Raw genomic sequence first — 11,595 nt, forward strand, 5'->3', positions numbered from 1 at the left:
TACGTACACAACCTGAGTTACTGAGATTTATTGTGGATGCTTGGGACACGGAGGATCAGGTATTCCGCCTGAAGGACCAGACATTGGAGTTGGATGTCTCTGATGTCTAATTTATTACTGGTCTATCGTGGCGAGGTGCACGACCCATCTTGACTGGTAGCAGGCCTTCTGGTGAGAAGATGGGAGAGGTGATGGAAAGAGTTTGTCCTGGGGCACAGACTGGATCCAACAGTGCCAAGGTAGATATTGTCACTATTCCGGACCTGGTGCTACGAGTGGTACTATTCACTATCACCCGGACGGCTGGGGTACAGGCACCCCACGAGGCCAGCAAGAATCACTTGCTGCTGGCAACTGAGTGTCTGAATCCTACATTGTTTGATTGGGCCACGGCAGTGACAACAAACATCAAAAGGCAGCTTACCAAGTGTAAGCGTGATGGGAACAAACAGTTCGGCTACGGATCTATCATAGTGACTTTCTTCCTGGAGCGACTGCCGATATTCCGGGTACAGGGGGGTATAGTGGCAGATCCAGTGCCACGGGAGCCGAGGTTGAATCGATGGGCAGAACTCATGCCCAGAGGAGGAGGGGGCCAGCAGATGGCCTGGAGGCCCGAGTTCTTTATCTGGCTCCGTCACCAGATGATCGTCATAGAGGACTGGCCCTATGCGGGCACGGATTTCACTGGAGATCCCGATCTCCCACTGCCTGCAGGAGAGGAGTGGGACGAGGAGCTAGGTAAGAACTCTTTGTGTTTTTAACGTTTTTTATGTATTTCAGTTTTTTTTTTGTATAATACATGCCTGTTTCTTACAACATCTATATGTATGCAGATGTTGGTGCAGAGCGACCAGCTGACTTGCCTCATAACGTACGGAGAGCACAACCTGCAGCAGACCCTCAGGTAGAGGGTGATGACGATCTAGTTCAGAACCTTGAGGCACTTACTCGAGGAATTCCAGATTATGGCAGATTGGCCGACGTGCCTAGAGCGTACCAGAGGCACACGGTGGGAGTATCTACTCGCGTCCATCGTCTGTTGAGACGTTTGGTGCGGGCGGTGACATGCTATCATGAGCATCACCGTGCTTAGACGCCTAGGTTTCATTTTTGCATATTTTTGAGAGACATGTTGTCAGCGGCCGTATGGGACTTGGACATGTATTATTTTTGGGTTATGTAATGCGCGTGGCGCAAACATTATGACACACACGTATATATATACATATGTTTATGGTTCATTATTGTGTTTTCATGTGTTTGCTTATATACTGTTTTGATTACAAATTATGCAAATGTCTATCTAATACATGATTGGCCAATGCATCAGATAATGTGTTTAATTGTCTTGGAACATGTTGATATGTGATAAAATCAAAATTCCTTTCTAACAATCTTACATGTAAATACAACCTTAGAATATGATGGTTTCTGACGGAATATTGCCCGTTGAGCTGGTGGACAACAAGTTGAGAGTCGAGGTTCACTACCAATGCACGAATGCCGAAATTAATTGCTTTAGCAAGTAGCTCGATTACAGCACAGTATTCAGCGACATTGTTAGTAGTACGACCTAAACACACACCCTGAAAATATATTAGCTCGCCATGAGGATCGTAGATCACCCATGCCGCGGAGGACAAATCGCGAGTACTGTAGCAGGCACCATCAGCGAAACCAACATAAGGTGCATCCGACATCTGCACAAGAAGCGAAAAAGACAATAAGTGGTAGCTATGTCTTGAAAACTGACACACACACACAACACACTAAAGTACATGTATGTACACAATAAAATGTACTAGCATCACGCATAGTACTTTTTCAAATAAAGCCCATTTCGGGGCTTCCCAAGAGGGTTTCCTTCATAATCAATCAGCTCGTAGGCCCCTTTCTGCAGAACTTTCTTGACAATGTAAGGTCCTAGCCACATAGACTCGAGCTTTCCTGCTCCTAGCTTATCTTTTGCCTGATCATAGAGCAGGACTAAGTCTCCCTCAACGAAAGAACGCGTACGTTCGGTCTGATCGAAGTGAGTATTGACTCGCTTCTTTTGCGTTTCGATGGCCAAAGAGGCCAGGCGACGAGTCTCATCTAGCCGTTCTAAATAAAGAAGGCGTTCTTCTAACGGAGTGGTGTTGGGAAGTAGCTCGACAGCTAATTTCAATGAAGGGATCTCACATTCAATTGGAAGGGTAGCCTCTAGTCCATAAACTAGTTGAAATGGAGTGAAACCAGTGGCATCCTTCACAGAGGTTCGGTAGGCCCACAAGGCAGGGAACAACATCAAATGCCAGTTAGACTTATGCACGCCAACGATACGTTGAAGCATTGTAACCAAGATCTTATTGACAGGTTCAACTTGACCATTGGACTGAGGGTAGTATGGAGTTGAACTATCGTGTTGCAATCCTAGTTGGGTTGTTAATTCCGACATCATATGATTACGGAAATGCTTTCCGTGATCGGTGACGATGGCTTGAGGGACGCTGAATCGCGAAATAACATGATTGAATAAAAATTGCACCGCTGTGAGACCGTCTTCAGTTAATGTAGGCATCGCCTCGGCCCATTTAGTAAAATAATCGACGGCAACGATGATAAACCCATGCCCCCCGGCCGAACGAGGGTTACAGGTCATATAATCAATGGCCCATTTTGCAAAAGGGCCGACGGTGACAACAGGGTGCAATGGAGCAGGAGGCGCTCGCATTTTGCGCTGGTATATCTGGCACTCATGACAAGAATGAACGGCAAGGATGCAATCCTTGAAAATAGAGGGCCAAAAGTAGCCAGCACGAAGGATTTTTTGGGCAGTAGCATATCCGGACATATGTCCGCCACAGGCACCAGAGTGGAAGTCATTCAAGACCCGCTCAGCTTCCTCGAGAGTAAGACAACGGCGGAGAACAGAGTCGGCACCGAGACGATATAATGTATCTCCAATGATACAGTATGGTTAAGATTGATGACGAATCCTTCGCCGAGCGTCTTTAGACACACCCGGGCGAAAGGAGGACGTTTGCAGATATGTGATTATATCTCCATACCATGGATCGAGTGTGCTAAAGAGAAAAAGAGTCTCATCCGGAATTTGATCCTCTACATGCGAGGTCGAGGAAGAAGATGGCAAAGAGCAAATTAACTCAGCAAACACAAGGGATTTCTTAGATTTGGCAGTGGTAAATTCCAAGTCAAACTCTTGGAGGATAACAATCCACTTCGAGTATTTGCCCCCCAGCAACTGGCGTGACAATATATATGTCATGGGGTTGCAATCAGAAATCACAGTAGTTGTTCGCAGCAAGATATAATGACGGAAACGTTGAACAGCACAAACCACGGCTAAAGCCAACTTCTCGACATAAGCATATCGAGTTTCCGTATCTAGAAGGTTGCGGCTGAGATAATAAATAACATGTTCAGTGCCATCATCGTCAGCTTGAACAAGAACCATGCCGATAGTGGTATCGGCGGCAGCCAAATACAGCGTGTAATCGTGATAATAATTCGGAGGATGGAGTAATGGAGCAGAGACAAGGAGACTCTTGAGATGCTCAAAAGATTCTTGAGCAATGGTATCCCAATGAAAACGGACATCGCGTTTTAATAACCGTGTAAAACCTTTGGCTACCTCGGCATAGTTTGGAACGAAGCGACGTAAAAAATTTGCTTTACCCTGCAATCTTTGCAATTGCTGTAAAGAAGCAGGGGGAGGAAGATTCACTATGGCCTAGACTTTAAGGGGATCCAAATGGATTCCCTCTCGGGAAACAAAAAACCAGAGAAGTCGGCCAGATTCAACGCAGAAGACACATTTGTGAGGATTAAGCCTAATTCGGTAGTATCGACAGCGAAGAAAGATTTTGCGAAGGTGTGTAGGGTGGTCCTGACGTTTGGCTGAATGAGCAGGGAGATCATCCAGGTAAGGCTGTACAATATGTCGAATGTCATGAAATGCATAAGACATTGCACGCTGGAAGGTAGCACCGACATTTTTAAGACCGAAAGGGAGCTTCTTATAGGCAAAAGTACCCCATGGGCAAATAAAGGTAGTTTTGTGTTGATCAGCGGGAGCAATATTGATCTGGTTATAACCAGAGAAACCGTCCATAAAAGAATACATTTCACTTCCGGCACACTCGTCAATTTGATCAATGAATGGTGTGGGAAAATTATCTTTAGGACAGGCTCTGTTTATATCACGATAATCGACACAAACCCGGATTGTACCCTATTTTTTGGTTACAGGTACAATATTAGAAACCCAATCTGTGAGAGGAATAGGATAAATAAAACCGGCGTTAAGAAGCTTCTCTACCTCGGCCTTAATCGCTGCAGCCTTTCGGGGGTGTACAGGGCATAAACGTTGACGAACAGGCTTAGCACCTGGGTACGTGATTATCTCATGCACCACTATACTAGGATCAATGCCGGGCATTTCTTCATAGGACCATGCGAAGACATCATGAAATTCGCGAAAAAGATTGGAATAAAGTTGAATCTCCTGTGGAGTACAAGTGACTCCAATGTGAAGATGCTCGACAATCCCTGGTTTGACAGAGATGTCGATGGGTTTGGTTTGCGTAATGTTCGCCATATTCCCTTCAGAAAACACCTGATCAATCTGAATAGGCGTTTGAAGGATTTGTGATGGGAGACAAGGAGCAAACCGCTCGAGGCAAGTCAGAAAATTCTGCTGGGCAGGTAGAAATGAGGAACGATGGTGAGAATCATGCCAAGGAGGTTCCTCTAGAGACATGGTCTCAATAATGGCTTCGTCGGAGAGGAATGTTTCTCTTAAGGAATCCGAAGAAGCCTCGTCTAGAAGCCCTGAGGATGGAGTAAGCATAGAAGAGGGAGCCAAGGCAACAATGATTTCAACATAGTTAAGCTCGGCAGGACTCAACGTCATCCAGTTGCCCCAGGAATCCACTTGGTCTATGGGAGGTATGATCCACGGGTCAGAACCAGTAGTGATCATATTGACAGAGGCGATATTTGGAGGAGGGAGTGGAAAAACACCCATAAGAGCGGGATCTTTGAAAAGTCCAGCTCCCAGACTCTCAGATAATTTGGAGGTATGCTCCACAAACGGGATGGTGCCTTCGGAAGAAGAAGCAAAGAAGGATAGCTGGTCAATGGTAATGATCTTCCCTTGATGAGGGAAGCGAATGATACGAAAGAAAGATGAAGCAACAGCTTGCATCGTGTATATCCAGCTACGTCCGAGAAGGAGGTTGTAGGTTAGAGTAGCATCAACGACTTCAACTTCCATCTTGACCGTCTTCCCTTCCAAAGGGATGGGTAAACGTTGGAGTATACCGTAAGGACGGGACGATCTTCCATCAAAATCTTCCAAGGTAGTAGGAGACTGGCTCAGCGTTGGAGATCCAATAGCTTTCCAACAGGCAACAGACATGATGCAAGTTGAGGCACCTTCATCAATGATTGTACGATGAATCATCTTGGAATCAATAATAACCTGTATTAGGAAGGCGATTTGGGGAGGCAGTCTCTGAGTATGGCATTCTAAGTCAAAAGTGATTAAATCTGAATCAGCCGGGTTTATGCCACCAATGGCAGATAGCAAGGACTTCCTCTGAGAAGGGCAACTCTGGAGAACTTCTAAAGCGGACATAGACGACGGAGTCCGAGCTAAGTCCTCAACGATATTGTAGTGTTGTGCAGCACGAGCATTCGGGTTGTAAGAGGATTTCCAGAGTACTCCTTTTGGAGGGGGTCGAAGAGGCGTCTCAGTGGTAGGTCTCTCAATGTGGAGTGGACCTGAACTGAACGGAGGAGCACTAGAGGGAATCTCAGGCTCCTTCCCGGCAGATGGCGGATAATCTTTCGTTCGAGTACTGATATTGATAGGTACCATACCAGCCATAAACACTTGAGAACCAAAGGAAGAGGGAGGCTGAGAAGGGTCAGCCACCATTTGAGTTTTTTGAGTTTGTTGAGTGGGAAAGGACTCTTTGAGCACCGCAGGAGTCATAGGGGTGCCTTTCAACAAACGACTAACTTCGGACCGCCTCGGGCAGTCCTTAGTATAGTGATCCTCATCACAGATAAGACAAGGATACTTGGGTTTGCGTTTAACGCCGTCATCGGTTGGAGGTTTAGTGGCTTCCTGTTTGGGTTGCTCTGGTTTATTTTTCACTTTCCCTTTCTTCTTTTCTTTCGAGGCCTTGTTTGCCGTATTAGATTGGACGGCATTAACCTCAGAAGTGACATTTGAAACGGGTGGTGCCTGGGAAGGTTGTTCATTTGAAGCAGTCGATTTTTTCTTCCCAGGGTTCGCGGGATTCTTCTTTGAGGATGAACTAACCGAACCGATAATACCGTCAACAGTTGGTGTTGGCGGGGCTTTAGATGTTCCTGGTCTTGGGGCATCAGGCAAGTAATCATATAATGTACCTGATTGAGAATAGACTAAATCGAGGTACTGAGCGCGTGCAATAGCTTGCTCTTCAATGACACACGCTCCCATGGCAATATCCCGAGCTATTGGAGGAACGAACGAAGTCGTAAACCAATCGGTAAGAAGTTGGTCGGGAATCCAAAATTTGATCATACGTCTACGCCGTCTCCATTCATGGATATGATCAGAGATATGCGTAGCCGTCGTTTGTCTTAAGGAAGTGAGGAGGTGTGTACCCGTTTCATATCGAATGGGTAACTGGAAATGAGTAAGAAATGCCATAGCCAAAGAATTGAAATCCTGAAAGGACCCGCGATTAAGTTCGATATACCACTTAGCGGCAGAGCCAGTGAGAGTCCTTTGAAAAAGGCGAAGCCGAATTGAATCATCAAGCCATGAATTGGATGAACACCACAAGTGATAAGTCATGACATGGGCTTGTGGATCTTCATTAGCTTTACCATCGAATTTCGGACAGTCACCAGGAATTTTGGTTGGAACCGGAGGCCAATAAGGATTATGAAGAATAGGATCATTGGTCAATTTGGACACATCCGGTAATTCTAAAGTCGCTAAGAATGGTAATTGAGGATTGAAAGACATCTGGGGCTGCTGGTAGGATGGAGCACCAGGGTTCCAACCAGGTGGTGGTTGCCCCCATGGACTTTTTCCGAACGGATTTGGCCCCATAGTGTATTGGCCGGGATTTGTATTTTGGCCCCCAACATAAGGATTACCAAACGATGTTGCAGATGCGCCATATGGTTGTTGATACATCTGCGAAGGATTCGCCTGCAGTTGTTGGTAATTCTGGTATGGGGCGAACAAAGGTTTCCCTTGAGGTTGCTGGTAACCATACTGATGAGCCCCAATTTTTGGTACAATTTGGGCTCATATTGGCCTACTTACCTTGTTCAACCATTCATCTTTTACCACTTATGCATTCATTTCTTAGTATATTCGTGTTGTTTGTAGGAAGAAGGGCATGCATTATATCTATGTGACTAATACATGATGATTTCATGTTTTTGGCATCAAAGAGAGCAAAAGACCACGTAAATGGAGACAAGGAGACAGCAAAGGTGACATTGCGGGTTCATAGGGAGGTTGTCCACAGTCTTGATGACCCTCCTCATGATTTTCACCTTAACTTCGAGCTCTAACAGCTCTCCCCACCGAGCTTAAAGGCAGCCAACACGTTCTACAGGATCAGCAGTTTTACACCAGTTTGACTTTCAGTTGGACAGCCAAGCTCCACGAATGGAGGAAGCCAGCTTGATCTTCATTTTGTATAAATATGAAGGCCGTAGCCTTTGTTAGGAGCTTTTTGAACTTTTGGACTGATATTGTAATTTTTGAGCATAGCTCGGTGTTTGTTTTTGTAAGCCAATTTTGGCATGACATTAGACTTTTGATTATGAATAAAGGCAAGCAGATTTGGATCTAATTCTGAGCTTTTAAGGGAGCTATAGCTCTTAGGTTAGGGCCCAACCTGAGAGCAATAGATCTCCTCTTCTTGTAGTGTTATTTACCTTTCCTTCCAGCACTTTATTTCCTTGTTTTGATATGCATTTCAAGAACACAGTTTGCTGATTTGATTTCTTTAATAAGATTGAGTAGGATTAGATTATGGTTGAATTACTTTCAGTTACTTAGATTAGGATAGGAGGTTTGTAATCCACGGGAGCTCCAAGAAAAGGTTTTTAGTGCCTCCACTGCCATCTCTGTTTAGGGATTGGGGTGCAGTCTATACCAACCACCAAAAAAAACGCAGTCTTTTCTACTTTCATGCAAGCTGCAACACAGTCGGTTTAATCGTGGATCTTTCCATGCATTTTTGCTCTTGAGCCATACTTCGTCATTGCAATTCCATGCATGACTTTTCTTCATGATTTACATCACTGTTTATTGATTTAATAGCACAGGTAGCACTGGTTAATGAATTCTCGTTTTTGGTGCAAGACATAAGCAATTTGTTTTATTTACACTGCTCCATATCATTCTACTTCCTTCTTCTTCTTCTTAACCTCTCCTCAAGCCACCTACTAAACCTTTGTTCAGCTCGTTTACCTTCCAACTCATCCATTGCCACGTAGCTTCATCTTCTTGACCTTTCGTTGCTGCCATCCTTCTATCCACCAACCAACTCCGTGCACTCTTTCTCCATCCTGTTTCTCTGCCCCTGAGTCATCACAAGCTCCATCTCCACCTCACCTATCCACCCATACCGTTCCATCACTTCACCATCACCCAAAACTTCCACTTACAGCACATCCTGTAGAAGTTAGCAGACTTCCTGTAGAATTCTTTAGTTTCCTGTAGGATCCCCTGCAGACATCCTGTAGAAGCCTGCAAACTTGGTTGCCGAGCATCCGAACGTTGTAGACCTTTGTGGACTAATGCTAGGGACCCTCTGGAACCTCTCCTAGCCCTCCTAACCTTTCCCAAGCTTTCTCTCCCTTCGCACCACCTCTGCACAGCCAAACCCTAATAAGAAACAAATTCATAATCACTCCATCCACTTAAGCAAAAATACAAAAACAATGTTCTTTTTCATAGAAGTAGTTTGAGTTCATGCATTTCACATCATTAGAAGTAATGGCATCATTTGTAGACATTTGCACTCTCACTATTGCACCATAGAGGTTAAACTAGTCAGATTCGGGTTTACTAGGGTTTCCATGCTTTGGTTGGCTTTCAGTTCATTTTTGCAAAGTAGATCAATTTCCCTTGAGATAGCCTTCGTCCATCATTTAGAAAGCTTCTTCTGAGAGCATATAGAAGTTGGCTTGAGCCCTAGCGGACTTGTGCCAGCTGACCAAGTGACAGCTGCGACAAGAGCTAGTACTTGTGCATACAACACCATCGCTTCCAAGTTTATACGAACTACCGGGTTGATAAAATTAGAGATAGGAAGCCCCAGGAGTTGTAGCATTATTGCTACAATACTGGAGCCCACCATCTTTTTGGCGCCGTTGCCAAGGAAGAGTCAGAGTATTAGTAATTGTTGCTTTTCTTCTATTTTCCACTACAATCTTCTGCTAAGTAGTTTATTTCATTTCCATTCTGCAAAAGTAGCATAGACATTTCCTGCTTTCATAGATTAGCATTTCCTGCTTTCATAGGTTAGCATTTCGTGCTTTCGTAGATTAGCCTTTCATTTCTGCAAGCGTAGACTAGTGTTTCAATTCTGCAAACGTAGACTAGCATTTCCATTCCTGCAATTTCATTTGAGCAAAGTAGATTAGTTCTTTCCTGCTTTCAGTTTAATTATGCATCTTTACAGTTAGTTGTAGATAAATCTGTTTCAGTTTTGCAGGTACCAAAAGAAAAAAAATAAAAAACAATCAAAAAAGAAAGTCTTTTCTATTTCATGCCTCGTAGGAACCAAGATAAATCAGGCAAATTCCTACCCAACACCCCCACCACATCACTGAGTCACCCTTCTCTCTTCTTTGGTGGCAGTGACCCAGAAGAACCTATAGGTGAACATCCCGAGATATACAAAGATCCTATAGTAGAAGAAGAGTTAGAGACCACTCCATCTAAAGCTATGGCTGACAATAGAAGAGAAGATGAGAGAATAGAAGGTGCCTTTCCCATCCGAGAGACCAATGGAGAGATGAAAATGAAGAACATTAGCCCCTCTGCCTTACCTCACTTCCATGGACTGACTACTGAAGATCCTGATACCTTCCTGTTTGAGTTTGCTGTCCTTTGTAGAACCTATGACTATATTGAAGATGAGCAAAAGCTGAAACTCTTCCCTTCAACTCTTAAGGATGCAGCATTACGCTGGTTCATGGGTTTACCTGGGAATAGTATCACCACTTGGGCTCAGATGCAGCAAGCTTTCAATACCAAGTACAGGGATTATTGTAGGTCTAAGGAAACCAAGGGAGAAATCTTTCGGATGACCATGGGAAATGATGAGTCCTTAGAGGATTATGAGGAGAGGTTCCAACTTAGCTATAAGCGGGCCAGGTGCACACTTAACCCTGAATCCCTCAAGTTGGTCCTGCTCCGAGGAGTCCCTGAAGACCTCTTAGATACCTTTCACATGTTAGCTGGGGGGGACATTTACCAACTGCCTTATGAGGACATCAAGACTGTGTTTCAAAACCACTCCAGGGCAGCTCGGAAACGAGGTAGGGGAAACCTCCTCTCAAGTAGTGTCCCTTTCTCCAAACATGAGCTTGCAAATCAATTAGAAGATCTCAAGAGTGAGGTGAGACAGACCATTGCCATGCAGCTGGACACATTCAGGATCCAGCAGAAGAAAGAAGAAGCTGAGAGAGCCTTGGCTGTCTTCTGCCCTAGGTGCACAAGGAGACACCCTAAGAACGAATGCCCATTGCATTCGGTTGAAGTATGTTTCGTTTGTGAGGAGGACCATCCCACAAATCAGTGTCCAACCTTACCTGGGTTTAAAGCCATGTACCAAGGGACAGAAGCTCCCACTGAACCTCTCTATTACCTCAACCAAAGGAGGCCACAAGGATCTAGACCTTATCAACAGGGAATGCAAGGGGCACCTCAAGCTTATTACAGCCCCAACCAATCGACTCTTGTGCCTTCCTGGGGTCCCCCTGCTCATCCTTCCTGGTCCATGCCTCCTCCATGGTCTTATCCACCTCATTACCCTACTCAACCTACTTCTCATTCATATCATTCACATTCCCAGTCATAGCCTCAGTGGAATGCACCTCAGTCGGGGTGGAGGCCCCAGTACAATACTCCTCCCGCCATTTTGCCTCCACCACCAGTTCAACCTCAGCCATTACCTCCTGCTCCTCCACGGCAACCTCAAATGCCTACTCAACCGAACCCAAACCCCAACAATAGACAGGCCCAGCAGGTATACACTGGGGAAACCTCATGCCCTACCTATGCTGTGGAGATCCAGGAGATCAATCTTCGATCTGGAAAGACTCTACCCGATCGCCAACCTCCTCCCCCAGAGGATGAGGAAGATAAACAAGAAAGTGAACCGAAGGCTATTCCACCCTTTCCTGAGATACTGACAGCCACCACACAACCCAACCCAGAAGAGGATGAGCTTCTTGGTGAACTCAAGCAGTTGTGTGTAAAAATACCACTTCTCCAAGCCATCAAGGATGTACCAATATACAACAAACTGGTTAAGGAAAAGTGTTTCAAACACC

Source organism: Pinus tabuliformis, chromosome 3_1 (genome assembly GCF_031772625.1).
Source record: "Pinus tabuliformis cultivar Carrire ecotype Pingquan chromosome 3_1, CPIR1, whole genome shotgun sequence".
Lineage (NCBI taxonomy): Eukaryota > Viridiplantae > Streptophyta > Pinopsida > Pinales > Pinaceae > Pinus > Pinus tabuliformis.